The sequence below is a fragment of the Serinus canaria genome, chromosome 4 (assembly GCF_022539315.1).
Source record: "Serinus canaria isolate serCan28SL12 chromosome 4, serCan2020, whole genome shotgun sequence".
In the NCBI taxonomy this organism is placed as follows: domain Eukaryota; kingdom Metazoa; phylum Chordata; class Aves; order Passeriformes; family Fringillidae; genus Serinus; species Serinus canaria.
In genome coordinates, this window is record NC_066317.1 from 57,836,998 (window position 1) to 57,850,027 (window position 13,030).

The window sequence follows — 13,030 nt, forward strand, 5'->3', positions numbered from 1 at the left end:
TTTCAGCTCTGCCTTCCCACAGCACCTAGAACAGTGGATCCCATCTCTTTGTAAGACTTCTTGTAAGAGAAAGTGTGTTACATTTAATATCTGCAGCCCTCCCTGTGGCTGAAAGGCACATTTGCATCTTTCCACTCTAACTGCCAGCACAGCCTGCCTAGCACAGCCATTTCCTTGTACCAAGTGTCAACACCTGAGTGCCATGTGATTTTTAGCTGGCCATATTCCTGAATTACTGGCATGACTCCAGTAATCTGATGATCTAAAAAAAAGTTGCAGCAGATTTTGACCCTGAAAAGTGATTCTCAATACTTTCCAAAAGTAGCTATTAATATTTATTTCTCCAATCACTCATCCACTTTGCCAGTATAGTGCTTTGGAAATTTCTCTGCTTTTTCCTAAGGCATAACTTCCTTCTTCACCTGAATTCTTTAAGCATGAATAAAACCACAATTATTACTTATTTACCTGGCTTTACTCACAGAGAACAATAGATTTGGTATTATCCACTTTTAGCTCAGATTCAGGGAAACACATCCCAAGTATGTTTAACTCTCCTCCTTCAATGAAATTAATAGAAGAAAGAGAATTTATTCTGTACAAATGTTGCTGATGTGCAAATCTGAATCCATCAGAACAATGCATCATAAGAAGAACTATCTGTGTGAACATGCTTTTCAATATTATTAAAAGTGCAGCATATGTATTTGTTAAATTTCCTGCTTGCATTTTTTTACTCTGGTGGAACAGAGAATAGAACAAAGGATACTGGGAGGTGATTAATTTTGCCTTATTCCATTGAATTATAACATGGAACAGCTCAAGTCTCAAATTAGTGACTCTCAGATAACTCATCCAGAGGCTCACAGGCTCACAACAATCTTTCCTACAGAGACAGTAAGAGTTGTTTATAAAGATGACCACAATGGTCAGAGGGAGACAGAAGACAAAGATGCAGTTGCAATTGGCTCTTTGTGATTTTTAACTTTCATCTTTAACTGATTAAACAGAAATCTGAAGCCAAGCAACTTCAGTTCAGAGAAGTACAGGTCATGGGGTTTTTTCCCCCCTAAAAAAAAGCATTCATAGCTTCTCAAATACACTGTTACAACGATTTTATCTGCACACTAATTTCAAAAGCATGGCCTGTGCTTAATCATCCTATTTACAGTGCTCTGTAAATTAACTGTTGGAGTAATTTACATCTAGGTCCATCCATGCCAATGAGTCCCTGAGGCACTGCTATGGTATTACTGCAGTTCTACTTTTCATTTATTATGGTTTGGCCTGGATGCTGTACTAAGTCCACACCTTAAAATATGCCTACTTTTCTGTAGCAGTTAGCATAGATCAATTGTATGTCATATGGTATATTATTATGTGCATACAGATATGTATTACAAAAAAACAGCATGAAGGGTCCACAAAGCCTGTATTTGAAAAGTCTTGTGACAGATTTTGGGTTGTTCTTGTGGCAGATGTGTTTTTTTCTTACCTCTGTTACTGGGAAAAAAAGTATGTAAAATTATAAAGTATGCAGACCCACAGCATTTCTGTGTATTGAATTTCCTACAGCCAGTGTGGGAGACAGAGGCAGAATCTGATTCAGGCACAAGAAGCTACTCCATCTCCTGCTTCAGTCTATGGATACAAAAAATAAATGGGACTATCATAGGACAATGGAAGAAGACTGAAAAATTTTCATTCAATGCTGCCACATTCACACTTGGCCTCAAAGATTTGGGTGTTTTTGCACATTTTCCTACAAAGACAAGGAGCCTGCCTTGTCCTGAGTGTGTAACCCAGGCTGCAGTCAGTGCCTTTTTCAACATGGAGCAACCCCACTAAAGTCAGTGGAAGAGTCTGGATTGCCTGTGGAAACAAGTCAACCTTGGCACTCGAGGGATCAAATATTAAAATTTCAGTCTTCTCACCAAGCTCTGAAACACCCAATTGCTTTCATTTACAGGAATATAAGCACTTGCAAAGCTGTGCAGAGCTGTCTTCCCACCCACCATCGTCCAATTTTCAGAGGTTTTATTTCAACTTTCAGCTGCAAAGTACTTGTGCAGTGTTTATCAACATAAATAACCTGAAGATTTATCCGTTCTTATCTCTGAAAAAGTTTCTTTCTTCTTATGTAACAAAAGGATTTTTTTTTCTCTATCATAAAGGCTTTCAGAACTACAGAGAAAACTCTGGGAAACTGATAAAGACCTAAATATAAAGGAAACAGATATAAATCTGTTATCAGAAAAAAAAAATATTCTTTGCTTTTCCTGAGAAATGATGACTCATGCAAATTAAAAATGGTGGCATGTAATATTTCAATGTATCAAAAATGGAACATTGTGCTATTTACATTACACTTATACAGAAACAATGGTAAAAAAAATCACTGCTGTAAGGCTGTAAAAGTAAGGCTGTACAGCAAAGCAGTGCAACAAAAGGCAATTTGAGCATTTTGCTAACTTATTCACACACTTTAAGATACAGTGTTGAGTGACATGATCAAAGACTGATCTTCTAAAAGATATGCCTCACACAAAAAGCACAGAAATGCTGGGGCCTCCTCACATGGGTTGTGCTTGTTTGTACAGCAGTGGTCAAACTCTGCCCTTCTCTTTTGGTGTTCATCATTGGGTAGCTGAGTCCTGCTGATCCCAAATGCACTGAATGGGAATTATTATTTTCCTCTACAGACTGTGTTGTTTTCACAGTATTGTAGAGCTGTTTTTGAGACAGAACAATTTAAAAAATCTGCTCTGCTCTAGGGATGCCACACATCCTATCCAGTCACCATGCAGCAGTTATATGAGCCTAAAGTGTGCTCAGTCCAAGGGGACTATTCAAAACACCCCAGTGTACTCTTGTTGTCCTGTACTGTTCTTGGCATGTTAGAAACCAAACTCTTTAGAATCTTGGAAACCAGTAAAAGCAAGATGAATTTTCAAAAACTGTAAACACATCTGTCTACTACCATAGCAAATATCCTGAATAGTTAACATGATTTACAGCATTCCAAATTATGAAGAAATTCCAGAGATATTTTTGTCAAATGTAAAGAAGAAACAACAATATTTTTCCTTAACTTCATTTTTAGAAACGGCCAAACCATTAAAAAAATTATTTCCCAAGTCAGACATTCAACATGACAAATGTGTGCCCAAACACATTAAATTTAGCAAAGTTATACACTGCTATAAACATGGCCTTGCAGCATAAATGCATTTATTTTGATAAATATGTTTACACTGCAGGATATAAAAGAGCTAAGATATGAATTGGATTTGGAATTATCTGCAAACTAGTAAACAACACAGAAAAGAAATATTTTTACGTATGTTTATTATATAATACTTAATCTTTCCATAATTTTATTTAGGTGAAATGGCCTACTTTATGTCTGTTATATGAATAGATATACCTGTGTGCATTTAAAGACTGACTTGTCTATGGGAGGGTACCCAATATCACATAGTCCCTGTGCCACATCCTGCAGCCCCCATTACCTTTGTTATCCGTGACCAGAAAAAGAAAGGGACACAGTTGTAGTGCTTGTCCTCAGGTGGTGATGCTTCCATCTGCTGTGGCAGGTAAACACTGTCTAGCTCTTCCAAAAGAGAATGTCTTCTGATGGACTGTGATGGAGCAGCAGGAGAGAGGAGCTGTTCCACAAACAGGAAGGGATGTGTAAAAGGAGAGCAGATGCTAGCAGTGAATAACCATTTCTTTCACTTCTAACCTCCCTTTTCTTAAGGCAATACATCAAAATATCTATTCAGGACAAAGCTCTTATTAGTTATTAAAGATTCATCATGTAGTACTAATTTTGGAATTTATTAATTTGTAGATAAATGTCACCTCTCCACATTCCTTGAAAAGATATTGGTTTTCAATTATTTTGCTGTTTTATAATTCTTCATGGATTTTTTTCTCACTCATGTATTAGTTAGTTTTAAACTTTTAAAAAATTGCTTGCAGTAGAAAAGAAGTCAAACTACTGTAATTGCTTGATGGTATCACCTTGTCCTTTTGAGGTTAAAGCACAACAGTAAGGAATTTTTTTCCTTACCCTCTTTCAACAGATGAGCGAGGAGCAGACAGTCAGTTGAAACAGTGATGATTACAAATGACAACTTGTAGCATGTGTTATCACAGCCACAGTATAAGTAATTCTGCTAACAATGTATTTTGCTAACCATATGGATTCAGGGAAAATTGTTTTTTCTGTGGGAAATCAGATGAAATATCACAGTATGTCTTTCCCAGGATCTGTATGGGACAGGCACGCTCGTCGCAGCACTGCATGGGACAAATGCAATGTTAGTTTAAAAGGTCTTTGGCAGACATTGGGTGAAAACCAGGCCCCGTTTAAAGCTAGTGACTAAACATGCACAGACATTAGCATGGCTGAGATTGTTCCAATTTCTCAAATAATTGTTGGATATTTTAGGTTCAATTCAGCCTGTTCACAATATAAGAGAAACCTCTTCTCTCAATGGTGTTCTCTCTTGGTTAGGTTAATCAAATAAATCACATCACAGGCTCACAGTGAGGCAGGGATGTGGCAGGTTCTTGAAGGTGTCAGATGTGACCCTTGCTGTGCTCGAAGTTTTCCTGAGATAACTGTGAATTTCAAATTCATCCCTTGAAGGACACAGTTCCCATGTATGTAATTTCAAACCTCATTACAGAACGGCTGCACTTGATGGGCACATAGGAAGTGAGAGACAAAATGGAATTATCCAGTTTAAAGTATGCCTGGACAAAAGATTTAGAAATGTCTGGAAGAAGGCATGGCACTACCCCAGAAATGGAAATGTAAGGGATTGCAATTGAGTAAAACCAACATTTCCATAGAGAAAGCTAAAGGAGGAGGAAATGTGAATTATGGGACACCATTGCTATGCCTTAGTGGCAGCTTTCTCCCAAGAGTGACAGATGGCAGAGCAGGGACCCTCCCTCAGCTTTCAGCAGCAACAGCAGAGTGGTGCCAATTCACTGTCCAGCATTCACTCTGAAACCTTAATGACAATTTCAGCCAAATTACCACCCAGCCAAAACAGCCTAGGTTCACAGGTTAACTCTGCTGGTGTCATTAAGCTAAGTACAAAAAATAAACATGATCAATCTCCATAAATTACAAAGACTGGGTAGGGAACACCCTTTGAAAACCAGAAAACAGAAACACAGTGGTAAAAATAAAAGGGGAATTATTTATGTTACTGTGAAAGCTGAGGACATAGCTCAGAAGGAAAGGTATACATTTATAGCTTGCCGATTTGAACACTATGTTTTAACAAATTTTTTTTAATTAGGGGAGCATTTTAAAAGCTTTGGCTCATATTCTTTGGGGTCACTGATGAAAATCATTTTAAAGCAGCTTAATCCTCCATTTTTAGTTATTATTTTGTTCTGTGGTTATTTGAAAACTGTTCAATTTTCCCAGTATGGTGGGGACCCGTCAACCCTACAGAAGTAATGTGAGAGGCAAAACATACCAAAATCTTCAAAGGCACTACTTTTTTACCTCCAGTTCCTACTTTTGGTAAATATTATCTAGTTTACCAGACTATCAGCTGGTATCAGCTGATAGTCTGGTAAACTAGACTAGCTGATATCAGCTCTACTGGAGACTTCACAAAAGACAGAGTAACAGCTGCCCCCTCAAGCCTCAGTTTGTGAAAAAAAAAAAAAAAAACTTTCAACAAGTGATAGAAGAAAAAAAAATCTGTATTATTCCAATATCCAGAAGAATGTTTATCTTAATGCACTTAAGAGTGTAGATACATTTCAGTGGGATGTCCATTCCTGTGAACAGAATGCAAGGAATTGACAAATGAAATCTGCTGCTTTGGATAACCATGTTCACTGCAGACATTTTTATATAAAACTTGTTGCAATGAAATGCTCTAATACAATCAATCAGCAATCCCACTTATATAATCTATAGAAGAAAATTCACTTCTTCCATCAGCCTGCAGACCAGGGACTGTGTGTGAACTGTGATGATAGGAACCACCAGGGAGCCCAGAGACTGGCTGGCTCAGTCTCCTGGATGTATGGAGAGCTGTGAGGTCATGAGAAGAAAAATCACTACTCCTTGTAACTTCACATATTCTACTGCCCAGACACTTCTCTCAGACTATTTCTAATGCAATTTGTCTGGGAAAGTGGTACCTTCCAGTATCATTCACTGAGACAGAGAGAACAAAAAATATCTTGGGAACTGTCATTTATACTTTCCAATTCATAAGCAGTTTTCCTTGCAAATATTTCAAACAATCTCTGAAAATAGTGTTATGGAAACACCATGAATCTATTTCTCCATCATGCAACACTTGTCAGCTGTGAAACTGGTCAGTTTGCCACTGGCTGCTCCATTGTCTCTCCTAAAATAGGGATATTAAAAGAAATCTAAAGCCAGAAAGGTCAGAACTGGAGTCTCTGTTATGTTGTCCTGGGGGACTCACACCAGGGAAGTCAGGGCATGAGTGAGAACCTTAAAAAATCTGAATGACAGCACTTCACATCCCCTTGAAAACGTATTACTGACTGTGCAAGGCTGCAAGAGGAGAGGATACTCAGGGCTAAAATTGGACATTCTCTTCCTCACATTCAATTTTTTTCCTGATTCCCAGAGCAAGGCCACTCTCATTTCCCTTAAATCCAAAAAGGCATTTCTTATTTTTAACCTACCCATTGTCATCTAGGTCATTATATAGTGATGATTATTCAAAAATTTCCTCTTACTCCAGTAGCTTGAAATGAAATTTGCTCGCTGTGCTGCACACAAACTCAGAGTAGAGCACCCAGTGATAGGACATTTTCAAGCAACCTTCAGTTGTGTGATTCATTTCCCTACGGCTGTTTCACATGAGTACTATGAACTTCCCTGCCAACAAGGATTGGCCTCTTGAATTACTTGTTTGGTGAGGGCAGCTTCCCTTAGGCATTTACCTCATAACATGCAATTAGCAATTACCATTGTACCATCAGAGTTCATGCTTAACTGTGATTTGCCAAGTGATGTGTTCTCTCTCTCCTTTAAAGATATTAATGGCTTTTTCTGGCACAGCATCACAAATTTGGTCCTTCTATCAGGATTATATGTACAGGCTTGGTATATGTATAGCAATACAAAAAATACATAATAAGCTTCATCATGTGAGCACTAGTGAGAAACTCTGGATTCCACAGTGATTGTGTCAAAAATCAGCTTAGTCCTGAAGCAAAACATTTAAATGGCTGTAATAGTCCTCCTGGTAATAGAAAGAAGACAATTCAAGGAACAACAAAGTGAGGAAATACTCCCCATTTACTGTGCAAGTTGACAACTATATACACAAGAATGCAAGTCCTCGGGGAGAAGAGAGCAGGCCCTGAGCAGAGTGATCTTGTTTGGATTGGTGACTTTGCAGTTTTCCTGCTCTTTGCAATTCCTGAGCCTGAAAGAATTACACCACTGTTGGAGTTGAGAAATGAGTAGCAATGCTCCATATGTGCTTCAACAGAGCTGGGAAATGACTTTGCAGGTCAGCTGTTTTCCTCTGAACAGGTGGATACAAGTAAGAGCAAGATGATACCATCACAAAGCATCTGCTATGTGTCACTTATTAACACTGACCATAACTTGCCAGAAATCATTATTACTGTAGAATGAGTCATTTTACCTTGATGTAGTCCAAAGATAAAGAAACCACACTTTATCTAAAGGTACCTACATCACATCTAAATGAGTTAGTTTAAGCTGCAGAGCAAAGGTAGCCATGTTAGCACAGTGTGACTCTTGCTTCTTGACAGAGCTAATTAATCTGTACAGAGTACAGCAGAAATGTGGCTATATTGGTTTCTGGCAGCAGCCCAGAATGGGCCTTCCCACAGCTCTGTTCTTCCTGTCAGGAATGTCAGTTCCACATCAGCCAAAACTTCCTGAGCTCAACTGGAACTAAGATTTAAAGCGCTGGAAAACTCTACTGGCAGTTGGGACATATAATAACTTTTTGAACTTTGAAATGCAGGAATATATCACTCAAGCAAACTTCCCAGATATTACTCCCTCAAAAAAATCCACTTCAGAGTCACAGGCCAAGTACTGGAGGTCAAGGTGATGGGTAAAGAGGAGACATTAATGGAAAGATGTATTAGACTGAGGATTGTTTAATGTCATCCATGGCAGGGTAAGAAGAAGACCCTTTGCAGCATATATCTTCTCCTGAACATTGAGACATTGATCTGATATCCATTGTGGCATTTAAGAGGATTTCCATGGAAATACTTAATTTTACATCAATCAGTTTTCTTTGCATGTGCAAAATATGTATACATTTTAACAGTAAAATATCTGGTGTGTTTTAGAACCTACTCTTTGATAAGCTCAGTGACTGCTGATTTCATCAATTTATTTGCAAATGACAGTTCTCAATTAATATTTTGTTTCTCTTATTAACTTTCTGTTATGCCTATTATTGTCTTCAAATTTTTATTGTTACTTCTAAAAGACTTCTATGAATTCTGTTTGATCAGAAGAACAAACTCTGAATGGATTCCTGTAAGGGGTTCCAGCTCTCCACAATAATTATTAATTACCTTAAAATAAAACCATAAAGCCCATGCGTGACTTCAGATCAGGGCATGTGCACAATTGCTAACACACATATATACACCTTTTTTGAACAAAGGTATTGAGGCATTAAAATATTTTACAAGCATTTAAAATCTCATTTTCCATCCATCCTTTGAGCTAAGGCTAAGGGCAGATTGCTGATTGCTTGTTGTGCAATCAGCCTGCTGTGCTTCAGGCCTGAAGATACAGGAAGTTTCCCTTCAGCTGTCATAGTGGTGGATGGAGACTTTGGAAATGGGGGCTAGAAGTTCAAGCAGCTGAAGACTCTTTTGTGGCACACTGCCAACCTCCTGTGTCCCCTCCCTTTTATTATGGCTTGTCCATATGCAGCCAATTCATCTTAAGGTTTGACGCAACATTTGCAAATGTTCTTTGACAAAAAGCCATCCACAAATTCTATCATCATCATTATTTGCATTTATCCTACTACTGAGCACTGCAATAGAGTTTCCTGTCATATACCACCAGCAACCTATGAATCACAGCCACCTAACTCAGTGGGGTATGAACTAGTTGTGGAAAAATTTGACTTGAACATAATTTCTTTTTCCTCAGAAGTATTTGGACAGAATCCACCTTTCAGCTGAGCAGAATCCACCTTTCCAACTCCATGGAACTTCTTGATGAACTGGGTCCTTTAACGCCTTATTACTTTTACAACACGATAATACTCACAAGTGTAAAAAATGTTTGCAACCTGTCCCAAACACTTGTGAGACACAGTGAGAATAGCATGGGAAAGGTCATTATGAAAAACTTAACAGTGGGTGGCTTCACAGGTCTCAGATACTGCAATATTATCAGAAAATGTCTTATGGAAGAAAAACTAATAATTTTCTGCCTCTTCTTCAGGATCGAGTATGCTTATAGATACTTGTAGCAGCTTCTACTGAAGTAAAGTTATACATATTCAGTAGATTAAATGTAGCCATGTCTACACATACAAGCTGAAGCTCTGATTTTTAGCTGAGCATTTGGCATTGTGACCATGGACCACTTAATACAGGCTATTTTCTGTAATCAGGTGTTCGAAATAGATTAGGAGGGGTAAAACTATTTTGCTTAATCATTTCTACAATACACTGACCTGCAGAGCCTTTGTGCTATGGAAGGATTTTGTGTCCAGATGAAAAAACCATGGAAGTAGTACTGGAATGTTCATATGAGAGCTGCCTTTCATACACATCTTGTCTCTTAATACCTTCATTCCTGAAAAGAGTTGCAAAATATTTTCAATTTACATGAAAAGGTAAGGTATTGTGCACTGCAATTGCATATGACTTGTAGTAAATCACAAGAGCAATATGATTTCTCAGCCATACCTTTAAGTCCAGCTGCAATTGGGTGTAGACTATTGCAACTTAGAAACAAATCTAATACCTCCATTCAACAGAGGACTCATAAACTCAGTTGCTTTTAAAAACCCCACAAAAAGCCCCAAAAAACCAGTTCCAAGTGTCCATGAAGGAAATCTAGCAAATGATATCTTTTCATGGTTTCTCATGCTGACTGGACATGCAACAGCCTCAATAAGGCATTAGATGTGGTTAAGATGTCACACATCTATTTTGGGAGGCCTGACACACTGTTTTCTGGGCATGGCATTCAGAGAGTATTTCCTACTGGATTTTAAAAAAGAGATCAGAAAATTGATTAATGCTCTGTTTCTTCTTCACAGTGAGAGTTCTTCATCTGACTGCCTTTCCTGCTTCTTTCCAATGCCCCTCACAGTCAAAATACACTAACAATTACACCAACAGAGGCAGTGCAGTCTCCTGTCACTCAAATATACTTTTATGACAGCAAAGGAATTAACCCAACTCCAGGAACTCATAGCCCTCATGTATTAATACTGCTACCACAGTCAATAAAATTAGATTTAAGCATATCTTGAGCAAACAGAAGGGTTTATTTCTTTTATTAGTTAACGTCTGAAATGTTCATGTTTTCTTAGAAAATTAATTGGCCATCTCAACACTTTTCACTTAGTCTCCACTTTGAAGTCTCCTACAATTATTTTTAGAAGAGTTAAACCTTCACAAACACAGGAAAATAAAAAGCAGCTCTGGAAATAAAGACAAACTCTTCACTTATTTGGTATTTTGATGCAGTTTTTCTTGACAAAGCAGTAAAAAGAAATAGAGCAGATACTTATACAGGCACTGGAGAATTGAGGATATAAACCTAGGTCATGCCTGCTATCTTTTCTGCGTCCATTTTTAAAAATTGAGTGCAAAAAATATTGTGATGGCATGTACACCTAATTTAAGATTAATATTGTGACAGAAAAAAACAGTATAACCTGCCACCTAGAAGACAGATTTCAAACATAGATTCCTTGGATAGTCTTGAGTGTGGACCACAGCCCTGAGAATTATTTCCACTGAGAAAACTAATAGTCTGATCATTTTCATAAGAATGGATTTTCTTCAATTACATGTTTAATAAGAAGAAGTTGAAAAAAACTATCTCAACTTTCTCAAAGCACACCAGAAATGGGAAGCAATTTTATTTTAACAATGTTGAAAACATTTCATGCTGTTTTCATTCTTAATTTACATTAGGCTGTGTTCTATTCTATTAAAATTCAGAGATAAGCAAAGGAAAATGTTGAATTGAAATATTTTTACTATATTAAAAATATAGTAAATATTATATTTATTTATTATTATATTAAAAATATAATAATAAATAAAAACTTATTGAAATGAAAGCAGAGGATAAACAAAAATTAAATCCTTCAGTGTCCCAAATGATAGTAATTTTATTTTTTTAAATGTAGAATTTCACTGAAAGATACTATGCTATCATATCGTCTCTCTCCCACAAACACAAATCCAGTTTCTGACTTGCTTTACTCTATTAACTGCTTGTAGAGATTATTTTATTACCTTCCTGTGAGGTAAATTGTTCCTGTTTGGCACAGACTACTGGAAAAATCAATGCAGACCCAGGGAAGGAGTAACAGGAAACACTGGGGTTTCTCAGAACTCCCTGACTGTCCTGGGAGATGTGTCAATTTAAGGCATCCTTTTAGTGAGGTACAGAATATTCACCACTTATTAATCTCACTGTGCTGGTAACAATAAAGCTCAATAGCTACTTTCATGGCTGATTATTTTTAGAGTTGCAATGGAGAAAGAATGGGAATGAACACTGTAAGACCCTCAATGAAAAACAGGAAGGCACAAGATTTATTGTAAGAGAGACCAAGAAGATGTCTGTAAGAATCTCATTACAACACATGCACAAAGAAAAAGAACCTGCAGTAAGAGTAGCTATGTGAGTACTTTGAGAGGAAAAAACAAATTTGATCCAAATGCAGTCTGTGTGTTATTTTGCACAGTATATGAGCCCACAGAATGGCATACAGTGTGAGCTGCCTTTGTGAGCAAGCAGAGAACAGACCAGACACATAAAAGCAGAGTGAAGAAGGCAGGTAAAGAATACTCATGCCTCAATTGACTGGAGTACAGAAGCGTCACACATCTCAGGTGCACACAACTCCAGGGTCTCATGAATCATCACTATGAAGCAAACAGGATTCATCTTTACAGTAGGAATTGACGTGTAATCTACAGTTTACTTTTTCCTTCTTACACTCTCCTCAAAAATGTAGGTTGCCATTTTCGCTTGATGTTACTGTTAGGTGTTAGATTTCATTATTTCACAAGCAGCTGAAACTACGTCGTTTATAAAGCAAACAGATTGCTCTTTGTTCGTGTGATGGTTATTCATTCTGTCGTTAGGTGAGATACCAGAAAATAAATACTGATGGTTTGGTTTTGAATGCTGTATTGCACAAACTCTGTAAAGTACCTCTTGGGAGAAGGATGACGGAATGCTGTTTTCCCTGTGATTAATCATTCTCTATTATTGCACCCTTTTCCTGAGGAGGATGATATAATAAGTATGGCTGCATAAAAACATTCATACTTCTCAATTCAAAAAATTAAGCTATCTCATCTCCCTTTGCTCGTGTCCTACCTTGGCCTTTTGCCAACATTTTTATGAACTCCATGGAAGAAAAATTAAATAAGCAACTGATAAAATTTGTACTTGAAAAGGTCTCAAAGCTAAATATGTATTTCTCTAATGTAGTGTAATTTGCAGCACTTATTACTCAACAAAACTGACAGACACATTTTGGACCAAGTGATTGCCAGATGACCCTGATTGCCTTGCAAGCTGCTGTAGCTTTACATTGTCATGGATTGAATAAGAGAAGCTGAAGTTCCAAAGCTGCTTTAGTAAGAAATGGACAGTTTTAATGACAGAGACTATTACCCAGCTAGTGAATGAAAATGGTGGAGACGTGATAGCTGTTGCTGTCCTATGAGTGTGAAAGCAGCATGTTCATGAAAGGTCCTCACCGTCCACCTGACTCCAGTATTGATCTAA

At 37.5% G+C, this 13,030-nt stretch overlaps 1 long non-coding RNA gene across 1 annotated transcript in view; it reads right to left on the bottom strand.

Annotated features, from left to right (window-relative positions):
* LOC127059487 (uncharacterized) overlaps positions 1-3,820 on the bottom strand; it is a 94,380-nt gene extending 90,560 nt beyond the window's left edge. The window contains exon 1 of the long non-coding RNA XR_007777399.1: positions 3,513-3,820. This is a non-coding gene — a long non-coding RNA (uncharacterized LOC127059487). The remainder of the gene's footprint in view (positions 1-3,512) is intronic.
* Between the last annotated feature and the right edge of the window lie 9,210 nt (positions 3,821-13,030).